At 46.4% G+C, this 13,492-nt stretch overlaps 1 long non-coding RNA gene across 1 annotated transcript; it reads right to left on the bottom strand.

Annotated features, from left to right (window-relative positions):
* Positions 1-3,420: 3,420 nt before the first annotated feature.
* On the bottom strand, positions 3,421-7,254 carry LOC106725932. Its single transcript, XR_001361940.1, has 3 exons — positions 7,107-7,254; positions 4,863-4,996; positions 3,421-3,693 (listed from the first exon to the last, which is right to left on the bottom strand). It is a non-coding gene; the product is annotated as an uncharacterized LOC106725932 (long non-coding RNA).
* Positions 7,255-13,492: the final 6,238 nt, after the last annotated feature.

Below are 13,492 nucleotides of genomic sequence, written 5' to 3'. Positions count from 1 at the left end.
CTTAGGGGGCGGGGCGGGGGCGGGGCCTGGGCAGCAGAGGCCAAGCGACAGGTAGAATGCAGTCACTTCTTGACCCGGCGGCGCCCCAAAGTGGCGGTGCAGTTGGGCGCACGCAGGGTCAGACCGGGGTCACGAGGCAAGGGATGACTTCGGGCCGCCCTCGGCCACTAACCGTGTCCCCGGCGCCGACCTGATCCCGCACTCTGACTGCACTGACAGTGCCTCTGGCCCCCTCCTCCAGGAGGTGACCTCTCTCCACATGAATGGCCTCTGAGTTCTGGATCTCCCCTGGATTGCGGGGGTGAGCCTAGAACGCCCCCGGATCCTCCCAGTGCTGCCCGGGAGAGGGCAGCTGGGCCGAGCCCCCACACCTGGGCTGATGTGTTGGAAGGACTGCACAGCCCAGAAGGCCATTGCCCCGCAAGAGCTGTCTGCCTCCCTAGGGAGGCCCTCCGGACACTGCCCTCTTATCCTGCTCCTGCCCACATTCACCTGCACGGTGGACCTGTCTTCTCCCAGACCTTTTAGGCTGCACCTGTTCTGTGCATTGTGGTTCCACCCAAGTCAAATAAACAGGAACTGCTCCCACGAGACATTTCTGTGGGCCTGAGTCAGTCTTGGCTCCTGTAGGAAAGACTGATGCGGCCCACCCAGGAGCTGACCGAGAACCACTGAACGGCGAGGGCTTCCCAAGCTATTACTGTGGTCACTGTTGGGCAGGGCTGGGTGAAGTCAGGGAATAACGCTCGTGTGTCTAAATTCTTAATCTACAGAAGCCAGAATTAGAAATTGTGGGTGAGGCATTTTGAGAAAGATGACATCTAATACCAGCCAGAGGACACATTAAAAAAGAAAAAAGGACTGCTTCTAAATTTAAAATTGGGGGGAAATAATTACACTTATGTGTTTCAGTTAAAAATTAAAATGCAAATTTTGTCTATATCACTTACCTGACTTTTTGGATTAAGGGACCTCCTGCCATAGAGAGGAGGTCTCTGGCTGAGACAAGCATTTTGAGGTGAAAAGTCACCCTCTAGAGCCTTTGTTTAATGTCTTCCTCTACATTGACTGAGATATTTGGCATTTCTTTTTTTACAAGAACCCCAGGGAGAGGGAAGTCACATAATGTTCATCTACCATACTTCACCCAAAATAAGCAATTCAATACAGAACCCCGGGCTTGATGTAATAGAATATGAAACCCGCAGTTCCGGTTTTTTTCTCCCACTGAAATGGTTTCTCAATAGGCAGATTTAAATCAAATATCAGAGAAGGAGAATAATAAGACCTCTCTGTGTCAGAGGTAGCTTGGAACATAAAGCACAAAAGCCTCTTTCATAGTCTGGATTAGTACTGGAATCTCTAGAATTAAGAGCTTTATTAAGTTAAGATTTGTTCTTGAAACCAAATCGAAGTGGAGATGAGATGAGCTATAAAGGATCTATTAAACAGGAAGATTTCATTTCTGAATAAGTGCATCACAAAACTGCGATCAGAAGAAGAAACAAGCCCGGCCGGTGTAACTCAGTGATTGAGCATTGACCTATAAATCAAGAGGTCATGGTTTGATTCCCAATCAGGGTACGTGCCCAGGTTGCAGACTTCATCCCAGTATGGGGCGTGGAAGAGGCAGCCAATCTATGGTTACCTCTCATCATTGAGCCACTAGGGACCCTACCAGTGCACGATTTCATGCACTGGGCCTCTAGTGTATATATACTAGAAACAAAATTTAGGATTTAACACCCTCTCACAATTCCATCACTTTAACATGTGCTTACTAACATACAGCTTAGGCCATTTCTTTCAATGCTATTAGGCTGGGCACAGCCAACACTTCTGTTGAATACCCAGGCACATGCTGTAAATACCTAGAAAGAACCTGTTTATCCATTCCCTCCCCCTTCCTGCATTGATGGAACACCATTTCCGATGCTCTGAAGAAATGAAGAATGAATTACAAGGCCCCTGTCCAGTCTGAGAGATCAAGATGCCCACATTGGAAATAGAAAATGAGTGTCATAAAAGGGTCCTTTGAGCTCCTTCGTGACTCTGGATCCTTAATCCAGAGTGTGTCCCAAAAATATGTATACACACACTTTGAATAATTATAAAGGCAGTGTTTATTAAAATAAATTTCTTTTTTAAAATATATTTTTTTATTGATTTCAGAGAGGAAGGGTGAGGGAGTGAGAGATAGAAACATCAACGATGAGAGAGAATCATCGATCTGCTGCCTCCTGCACGCTCCCTACTGGGGATCGAGCCCGCAACTCGGGCATGTGCCCTTGGCCAGAATCAAACCCAGGACCCTTCAGTCCACAGGCCGACGCTCTATCCACTGAGCCAAACCGGCTAGGGCTATTAAAATACATTTCATTTTCAAAACTGAGCTATCAGCTGTTAAAGTGTTTATACATTTTTGGAGGACACCCTGTATCTTAGAAATCTTTTGTGATGACTGTAGATGCGCCTCTGAGGTATGTAGGTTATTTACGGCTCAAGGCAATTGAGACCTTTCAGACTCAAGAGAGGCTTCTGCGTACTGTGCCCCTGCCCCCGCCGCAACACACACACCCTTAACTGCCTAGAAAAATTTAAATTAGGATCCTTGCCCATAATAAGAGATTATCAGAGATAACCTTTGGAGCTCTCTATAGGGCAGGCCAGCTGCTCTTCTTACCATCCCGAAATGACCTTCTTCCCCTTTGAAGCCCCAAGGTACTTATAGGAAACAATATTTCTTGTATAGCCCACTAGAATAAATAAACAAAGCCGCCCAAGGGCTCAGAGGCCTCTGTTTGGCACACCAGTAACCCACCCTCAGAGGGTTGGGAGGCACTGCCCCGTGAGACGCACACCTCTGACTACCCCCACCTCATTCTCCAGCTGTGGCCTGTCTCCGGCTTACTGTCCCAACATTATTTGCAGCCTCCAATTCAACTCTCCATTCTCCTCAGTTCCCAGGTTTGGCAGCAACATTCCAGGCCTTGAGTAGCCACTATCTGCAGAATAAGCTAATGGCCTGCTGGGCCAAATAAGGACTGAGGCCATAAAAGATAAGGTCCAGCCACTCTGGTCCTGGCAGTAGCAGAGCCTGGAGCATAGCCCTGTCTCCCGTGAGGCCTCTGAGGAGTTCTTTAACAGTGACCTTGGAAGACCACCCTTACAATGTGAATAAATCCACCAAACTGAACTAGTACCAGTACCAGTGAAGAAGGAACCGAACCTTCACTATAAGCCACGGGTGATAATATCAACATTCCAGTGGAAAAAAACTCCAGAGAAACCATGGGAACTCCTACCAGGAAGGGGAGCAAAACAGTAATAACAGAACCAACAAGTAGCAAGAGGAGTGGACGGACCCAACTTCCCCTCCTAGTGAGATTTGAGACCACATTTTTAAATTCAGTGTTTAACTTCAATTTCATTTTTAAGTCTTTAAGTTTTTATCTTTAATCAGAAAGTACCTTCGGATCGCTGGGCCGGGTCTGAGGCACTAAGTCCTACATTCCATAAGTAAAATCCAAGGTGGACCCATGTGAAGAGCCATTTGTTACTTCAGGTCACGTGTTACTTAGTGTCATGGTTATTCGTGAAAAGCCTATTCCTATACAAAGTGTCTTAAACAGAATTTGAAGAAAGATAGAACGCACTGACAAGAGAGAAATTTGGTTGAGCATGGTGCTCTGCCTACAAAAGAATGAGAAATGGGATGGAAAAGACTTTTAAAAGGTATCTTTCTGTGATGGACTGAATGTTTGTTTCTCCCTAAAATTCTTATGTTGAAATCTTAACACCTGCGATGATAGGAGGTGTGCCTTTGGGAGGTGATTAGATTGGGAGGGTGGGGCCTTCCTGAATGGGATTAGTGCACTTATAAAAGAGACCCCCCAATTGCTCGCAGCCCCTTTCTTCCACCATGTGAGAACACAACGAGAAAATAACAATCTATGAACCAGGAACTGGGCTCCCACCTGGCACTGAATCTGCTGGTGCCTTGATCTTGGACTTCCCAGCCTACAAAACTGTGAGAAATAAATTTCTGTTGCTTAAGCCACCCAGTCTATGGTGTTCTGTTGGAGCAGCCCGAGCAAATGAAGACACTTTCCTAATGAGGGAAGGTAAATAGGTAGCAAAAAAAATTGAGAGTATGTGAAACAGTTGCTTACTTCAACAAGGAAGACTTTTTTTTTTTGTCCAGAGAGGAAGGAAGAGGGAGAGAGAGATAGAAACATCAATGATGAGAGAGAATCATTGATCGGCTGCCTCCTGCACAGCCCACACTGGGGATCGAGCCCACAACTGAGGCATATGCTCGAACCATGACCTCCTGGTTCATAGGTCGAGATTCAAACACTGAGCCACTCGGCCAGGCTGAAGACATCTATACTAATAAAAGCCAATGTGGTCATCACGCCCTCACACCCACACGCCTGCCTTAACAATCCATCACCAGGAGGCTGCGTGGGCAGAGGGCGCACGTGGGTGGACGGGGACTTGATGCTGCGTGCGCAGCGGGAAGGCGACGCCAGGGGTCCCGAGGCTCCTCGCAGCACAGAGGCGGGTCCCAGCGGCTCCGCGTGGTGACTCTGGAGGCAATGGGTCCACGCAGCGACTCCAGGGGCGGGACACCCGGCTCCAGCCTACCTCTTTGGGACAATCCATCAAGGAGCCCCGGATGGGTGGGCGGGGCCTACATCTTTGGGGAGATCGATTGCGGGGCTCCCACATTGTGAGAGGGCACAGGCCAGGCTGGGGAACCCCCTCCCCCTCACAAGTGCATGATTGTCATGCACCGGGCCTCTAGTATTTTAAATAAGCAAAACATGCTTCTGACAGAGTTAGATCAGAGCAATTACCTAACTTACAATAGGCATCATGTAGGTTGATGCTCAGCTGCTTCCTGACGTGTGAAGAGTTGGCCAGAGGGCTTGCATTTCCCTTTATTTTTATCACTTGTTTATAATATTCAATTGCTTTCTTCCTTTGGAGTCTAGAAAAGATAAATTTAATTAAAGTTTTGCATCAAAGGAGCATTGCAGTCATTCATTCACTAAACAAACATTCGAGGAATGCTGGCGCTAGGGCTGGAGTGCAAACCTAAGACTAATTAATTCTTGCCTCAGGCAATTTCCCAAGGTAGGAGGAGAGATTGGAGAGTGAAACAGAGGACTGGCCACTCAGGAAGAGCTGTGAGTACACACCTAAGGTTTTGGGACTTTAATATTGAAGAGTTTTCATTAAGAGAATGACGTGACTGCTTAACTACCAGAAGTGTTTGGGGGAGAAAAACATCCTCGTTGGATGTTTTTAGAAAACTCATTTGGGTGGATGTATGGAGGATAAACTGCAGCAAGCGAGGCTATAGGCACTCTGCTGAGCTCTTTCCATGCAGGATCTCTACGTGCTCACAAGCAGCCTGTGAGGAAGATCCTGTGACCACTCTCGTTTCACCAGCGAGGAAGTGGATGAGATACCCACACGTTAAGTAGTGGGGCCCAAGTTCTCACTGATGCTCATTTGTACCCAGGCAATCGGACCCCACCGTGCACTACTACGACACAGCACCCGTAATTTTACCCTTAGATACTCTTATTTGGGCTGTTTGTTTAAAGGTCAATACTCTTAGGAAGAGTAGTCAGTCTTAGAGATTACCAACATCACATTCTTCCTGGGAGCAAAAGCTGGAAGAGGTCAGTTTTCTGGTGAGAGGAGAACTATCTCGAGAAAAGTGGAAAGCTCAACTGAAAAGCAAGCTAGGGAGCAGGGAGAGGGGGGAGAGAGGCTACAATAGCCAACCTTCACGACCTCACAGTTTAACCTTGAGCATTCCTGGCCATTGGCTCAGCTGAATTAGCTATGAAAGGTATAAGCCAGGCCACAGGCAGGGTGTGGGTGTATGTCTCTCTGTGGACTCGCAAAGAACCTTCTCCCATACCAACCTGTCAAGGGAAGTGGTCAGGCCCAGCAGATGCCAACAGGGATTAGATCCGGAGGGTAATACCTACACCCGCTTATAAGCACAGATGCTGACGAGGAGTTTCTCCCCCTGAGCAAACTCTACTCGGGCTTGTCTGAGCTTTTTCTCAACTAGGCCTCAACTTTTAACTTCCATGGTCATCTCTGCATTGTCCACTTTGAGTAAGAATTCCTCTGTGTTGCCCAACTGGTGTGGGTCAGTGGTTGAACGTCAACCTATGAACCAGGAGGTCAAGGTTCGATTCCTGGTCAGGGCACATGCCCGGGTTGTGGGTTCCATTCCCAGTGTGGGGCATGCAGGAGGCAGCCGATCAATTATTCTCTATCATCATTGATGTTTCTGTCTCTCTCTCCCTCTCCCTGCCTCTCTGAAATCAATAAAAATATATTTTTTTTAAAAAAAAGAATCCTGCTGGGTCAGCGTAGCCATCCTCACTATCTGATCCTCATCACACACAGTCCTCTTCCTCATCCCCCAGCCCCAGGGCATGTCAGGCAGCCTGGCCTGCCTTCAGCAAGAATCCTGTTCATCGGTTTAGCCAGAGTCCCCCTGTCTACCCTGATGTTTCCTCTTCCCACCCCACTTTTCCTTGTATTCAGAGTTGAGTCCAATTTCTCTCCCCCTCTGCAAAACCCCTTTACAGTGGCCCCACACCTGTCACGAAGGGTTTGGACAATGGCTGCCTTGCCTTTCTGTAACACAGGTCACGAATAATCTTGTCTCTAGCAGCTTTAATGATGTTTGTGTGGGGAGCGTAGGAAAGCCCCACATGTCACAAGGGAGCAACAGGCTCTGGCCTAGGTCCTGCAGAAGACAGACCGGCGGACTGTGGGTACCGTAGACTATGGGCTGAGGCCTGGAGTGGGTACATTGTCCTCACAAGGCCTGTGAGTGAGGCAGGGAAACATCGGACTCCTTTGTACTTTTCCTACTGACGAAACCTCTGCATGTTTGTGGGCTAAGAGCTTCTTGCAAACACGTTATGGTCGGAACAGAACTCTCAGACACAGCGAGTCCCTCCGAGACTGGAGCCAGAGAAGTGAGTCACCCCTGATGGGGGGCCCCAGACCTCCCTGCCATCGTGGGGGGGTTTTGGAGGAGAAAGAGATACATAAAAACTTACCTTTCACTCTCTCTTAATGGATAATCAGTAAATCTGCTAAAAATTCCATAATTTCTCCAACGAGGATGTTTTTCTCCCCCAAACACTTCCCCTGGTAGTTAAGCAGTCTCGAAATTTTGTGTTTGCAAGAGAATTGTTTCCAGCAGCAAATCTGAAAATAAAACACGCGTGTGTTGTTTACTGGGCACGATCAACGTTGGCTGCATTCGTTGTGCTACCAAAAATAGTTCTCCTAAACACTCTGCATGTTGGAAGATACAAGACAGCAGAGCGGATCATAATCGCAGAGCTTCAAGGCCTTCCAAGTGATGTATAAGAGGTTTGTGCATCTTTATAAGAAACTAGGGCGCTATTCTCAACCCCAGCACTACTGACATTTGGGGCTGGATAATTTGTTGTAGGGACTGTCCTGTGCACAGTAGCATGTTCAGTGACATCCTTGGCCTCTACCCACTAGATGCCAATAGTGCGCACGCGCACAGACACACACACACACACACACACACACACGCACTCACGCACGCACGCACGCACACACACACATGCACACACACACACCTCATGACAGCCAAAAATGTCTCCAGACATGGGCAAAGGTCCCCTGGGGGGCAAGATTGCCCCTGGTCGAGAACCACTGGGCCAGAGGATAGGAATACTTAGGTTCAGCATTTCTTACCCCAATTAGCAGAGGGGGGGATGGATTCACGAGTGTGGGTTAAGCATATTAATCCTAACAGTAAAAGCTAGTACAGAAAACCAACATGTGTCAAGAAATGACATGTTTACATCAGTACACCTTCGGTGTATTTCACGGCAGCTTGGCCACAGGGGTGGCTGGCCAGTGAGCTGGACGTTCCCATAGCACATTCCAAACTGTGGCTTCCTTTAAAGTACTCCTCGGACGCTGACGTGGCCAGGTTGTTCAGGCCTCTGCCTGCAGGGAAGGAATTTTGGCCAAGAAGTGATATTTAAGGTTTTCTTTTCCACAAAAGAAGTAAGGAGACAACAGGCAGAATATTTAATACCATTTCTTCATCTCAACCAATAGTTGTGTGTGTTTTTTCTTAATAAATCAATGACTGACCCATGCTGCATGGGGCTTGGTTTTCATACAATGTATTTGTGCGTGCATGGCCATTATTGGGCCATAGATCTAAGAAAATAGATTGAAACCAAATTCTGGGTCTGTTTTACAAAGGGACGGGTCAGACATGGAGTGAGAGTAGAGATGTCACTGTGGTAACCGAGTCCTAAGAGGGGGCCAGTGTAATAAGAAACAATAAGTGATACAGCCTTGGAATAACAGGCACATGACTAAGCCCCATAAATCCAATTCCTCAGTAACGGGCTCTGCCTGGATACACACCACCTTGAGAATGTCCCTCTGCAAGGGCCCAACATTTTGCTCCCTTATTGAGAGCTATATGTTCTGACAATAATACAGACTTCTAAAAAGTATGAAGTATTTTTGAAGCCATGTTTTGTTCAGAAGAGGGAAAAACCACAATAATGTTCTCAGAGGTGTTGTTACAGCATTGCTAGTAGGAAAAAAAAAAAAGCAGATTTAGCTCTCTGGGCTATGAATTCAGTCTTGACTACAAAGGACTCAAGTGGAAGTTCTCTTTGAAGGTCTAAGCTTTGGCACGCCTCCCATGAAGCCAGCCTCATCCCTTCACAACCAATGTGTTTCACAGGTCATGCTCCAACACTGATTTGATGTTGGCAGGGGCTCGCAGCGAGACTGGGAGACTCACAGGGCAGACGCTGAGCCTGTGGGCTCATAGCTATTCCCCCAACTCCTGGCACAGTGCGCTGGCCAGGTGAAGTCCTCAGGGAACATCGGCTGAGTGAATGAGTGAGTGAATGAATGAATGAAGCTACACCAGACACTCAATGATTACCTAACAAACAACGTGCTTTCCAGACAGGCACGTCAGTGATGGGAATCTGCACCTCGTAGGAAAAATATCACCTGGTACAGGATAAAATCCCACAATCATGATAAGACACCAGAGAAACATCGGGATCTACTCTGAAAGATGAAAGAGTGGGCAGCATAGCTTAAATCAAACTCTCTTATTATTTATAACCGAGGCCTCAATCACTTTATAACCCATAGACGGTAATAACAAAACAGCTACCAGTTCTGACGATCTCACTATGGGCCACACGGTGGGTGAAGTGCTTTGTGCGCTGTCTCAGTTAAGCCTGGTCATGGCTCCAAGAGACAGAGAGAGTCCTCAAATGCGATGAGTCAGAGGTGAGCATTCTTGCCAAGGTCACAGCAGTGAGTGCCACAGAACTTTCCATTGGGTCAGCTTGCAAACAGCCCCTGCTCTGCTCACTACTCCACGCTGCCTTCTAAGGGCACAAAGTACTTGCAGATGCACATTGAGTCACTGATTCTCTCATCACGCTTCCTAAGTACCCAAAGATTGCACTGTGCCATGGAGGACACAAATATTGGTGGATGAGAAGGGTCTCTGCCATAAAGGGGCTTGGAATGTTGAATCTTAAAAATCTCTTTAGATAGAATTCCTTCTAGAGAGATGTGTGTCAATGGGTTAGAGGCAGTCTTTTATGAAAATCTGAAGACGTTTGCTTTAAAATAAAGTTAGCTTGGTCTTGGGTTAGACTATCTTTGGTCCACAACTTACACTAAAATCAGTGAAAGTTTATCATTTTCTTAAAGGGCAGTTAAATGGCATCCTAAGCATGGCTAACAGTTATATGTTATGAGTGAAACTTTCATTGTATTCAACAAAGCCACAGTTCGTATTTCAGAAGAAGTAAATCAATACAGACAAGATCATCAACCAACCTTCCCCGACATCTTGATGGAAAGTATGACCAAGTCTGTAACCAGCCTTTTATTAGTTCACTTCAATCCATTACTCAGCTTCCCTTTTTGCTTTATGAACCTTTCTTCCCCCTCCAAAAAATGACACCTATTAGTACTCATTCATTCCATATCGACTCCCATCTATTTACTGCTTCTTGTCATTAATATACAGTTCGGGGCATGGATTAAAATCATTGCTTCCTCATTGATGAACATAATTAATCAATTTCTTCATTTTTGGACTAAATTGTCAAGGAACAAAGGTGAACAATTTCCAAAGACATATAACAAAATAATGAAAGGAGTAATGCTTAAAGGATTTCCAATTCTGTCCCATGTTACCTGCATTATCATGTCCTCACCACTTAAGAACAACACTTCTGCCGAAACCGGTTTGGCTCAGTGGATAGAGCATCGGCCTGCGGACTGAAAGGTCCCAGGTTCGATTCCGGTCAAGGGCATGTACCTTGGTTGCGTGCACATCCCCAGTAAGAGATGTGCAGGAGGCAGCTGATCGATGTTTCTCTCTCATCGATGTTTCTAACTCTCTATCTCTCTCCCTTCCTCTCTGTAAAAAATCAATAAAATATATTTAAAAAAAAAAAGAACAACACTTCTGCTTCTTCAGTCTTCCCCACAAGCTTCAAAAATCTCTCTATGAAGAACATTAACCAGCATTTGTCAGAGGCAGTAACCTCAAGGGGCCTGCATCCCAGCACTGGAATGGAAAGAAGAGCAAATAATCTAAATCGTACTTAGAAAAGGCACAAAGAATCTCCGTCACTGAACTTGATACTAGAGTTAAGTGCATTGTCCATATTTTAGTAGTGTTTCTCTCTCAAGGGATCAGCACTTTGCTTTTATTAAGATTTACATACATTACCAAGTATTTTAAACAATGACATAAAAAATAACTCTCATGGCTTTAAATAACCTATACCTTTTGAAAACCAGAGGGTCAAAGAAGAGTGTTTCTATAGTCCAATCTGTATATTGCTGTAATTTGTATTTGGGGGAGACTTTCAGGCAAGAAGAAAAAAAAAGTGTTTCGATTTCTTGCACAATTCTGCCCTCTGTTGCAACTCTCTTGAATGACTGGCTTTAACAGAAAGAACGGATGCTACAAAACAAAATAAGGAGCATACCGTGTATGAGTGTGTGTATGCGCACGTGTGTGTGGTGGTTATATTCTACTCCACACAAATGAAAACATACAGAATGTTTAACTTGAGGACCCTATTTAATACATGGTACCCCAAAGTCATCATTTTCAGAATGTCTCCTTCCAAATGTTCCAGTATCTAAACGTCTACATTTTCCCACCCGTTGCATTTCAAATTACTGCACTGAATGTGTTTGACACAAATATGCTCCTTGTTCCTCATCGGGGCCTTTGCACATGCTGTAGGCTACCCAGACCTGATGCCCTCCTGCTTTCTGTCTGCCAAATGTGCTGTGGATCACCATTCCCGCACGGAGTAAATATTTACTGAGCATCCATGTGTGAGACAGCATTCCAGGCTCATCAGGACAGCAGATGAGGCTGCAGCCCTCCGCCTGCAGGGAGGCTGGAAGGCTTTGAACCAGAGCTACGGTGCCTCAAGTTGGAGAGCAAAAATGAAATCCGAGCCAAGGGGGAGAAAGAGAGCGCTGAGGGTCCGAGACGTTTGTCCACCGTGGCTGTCCGAGCAAAGGGGCCTGATGTGGGTATGACGGGGACCCTAAGTGACAGGGACCCTAAGAACTATAAGCAGCTGCTCAGAGCAGGCAGACAAGGGTGGGCTAGACAAACAGCCGAGGAATGGGCTCCAGCCCGGCCTGTGTCCTCTCGCAGTCTGGGACCCCTTGGGGGATGACCACCTGCTGGCTTAGGCCCGCTCCCTGGGGGATCGGTCCCAAGCTGGCAGTCAGACATCCCTCTGGCAGCCCGGAAGCCCTTGGGGGATGTCCACTTGCCAGCAGGGAGCAGGCCTAAGCTGCAGTCTGACATCCTTAGTGCTGCTGAGGAGGCGGGAGAGGCTCCCACCACCACCGCTGTACTGGCAGCTGGCAGCCTGGCTTGTGGCTGAGCAGAGCTCCCCCTGTGGGAGTGCACTGACCACCAGGGGGCAGCTCCTGCATTGAGTGTCTGCCCCCTGGTGGTCAGTGTGTGTCATAGTGACCAGTCATTCCCAGTCGTTCTGCTGTTAGGGTCAGTTTGCATATTACCCTTTTATTATATAGGATAGAGGCCTGGTGCATGGGTGGGGGCTGGCTGGTTTGCCCTGAAGGGTGTCCCGGATCAGGGTGGGGGTCCCGTTGGGGTGCCTGGCCAGCCTGGGTGAGGGGCTGATGGCTGTTTGCAGGCTGGTTAAGCCCTCCCCAGTGGGGCCCTAACCCCATGGAGGTTTGGCCAGCCTGGGTGAGGGGCTGATGGCTGTTTTCAGGCTGGCCACACCCCCTTTAGGGTGGGGGATCCCCTCTGGGGTGCCTGACCAGTCTGGGTGAGTGGCTGAGGGCTGTTTTCAGGCTGGCCAAGCCTCCCGGCAATGGAAGCTCCCAGCCTCTCCTTTTTTTCTTTTTCTTTTTTTAATTCTGGGATTTATTTACCTTCTATAATTGAAACTTTGTAGCCTCTCCCTCTCCATTCCTCTCTGAAGTCAATAAAAATATATTTTAAAAAGATATACTGGGAAAGAAAAAAATACAACGGCCTTTGTTCACAAATGATATGATTGTCTATGTAGAAAATCCAAAAAAAATCAACAAGGTTAAAGGACACAAGGTTAATATACAAAAGCCAATTGCTCTATGTACCAGCAATGCACATTATAATTAGAAATTTAAAACACAACCTCATTATTGTAGCACCCCATAAAATAAAACACTCAGGTATGAATCTAACATTTGGCCTATATGCAAAATCTACAAAACTGTGATGAAAGATATCAAAGAAGATTTAAATAAATAGAGAAATGTTCCATTTTGATGGATTGGAAAACTCAACATTGTTAAGATGCTTGGCCTAGTCCTGGCTGGTTTGGCTCAGTGGATAGAACGTCGGCCTGTGGACTGAAGGGTCCCAGGTTTGATTCCAGTCAAGTGCACATGCCTGGGTTGTGGGCTTGACCCCAGTGGGGGACTTGCAGGAGGCAGCCAATCAATGATTCTCTCTTATCATTGATGTTTCTATCTCTCTTTCCCTCTCCCTTCCTCTCTGAAATCAATAAAGATATATTTTTTAAAAAAGATGATTGGCCTACAGATTCAATGCAATCTCAATAAAAATCTTCTGTAGATGTCGAGTTGATCTTTGAGAAAGTAGCAAAGACAATTCAATGGAGATAGTCCTGTAACAATTAGACATCCATATGCAAAAAAATAATAATCTAGACACAGATATTATACCTTTCACACAAAAATTACTCAAAATGAAACCTAACCCAAATATAAAATGAAATACTACAAAACTTTTAGAAGAAACACAGAAGAAAATCTATGTGACCTTTGATTGTGCAATGACTTGTTAAATAAAACATCAAAAGCATAATCCATGAAAGAAAAT

Source organism: Myotis brandtii, unplaced genomic scaffold (genome assembly GCF_000412655.1).
Source record: "Myotis brandtii unplaced genomic scaffold, ASM41265v1 scaffold1993, whole genome shotgun sequence".
Taxonomy (NCBI): domain Eukaryota; kingdom Metazoa; phylum Chordata; class Mammalia; order Chiroptera; family Vespertilionidae; genus Myotis; species Myotis brandtii.
Note: the sequence above shows the minus strand (reverse complement) of the source record. Positions and strands in the feature narration are given on the sequence as shown.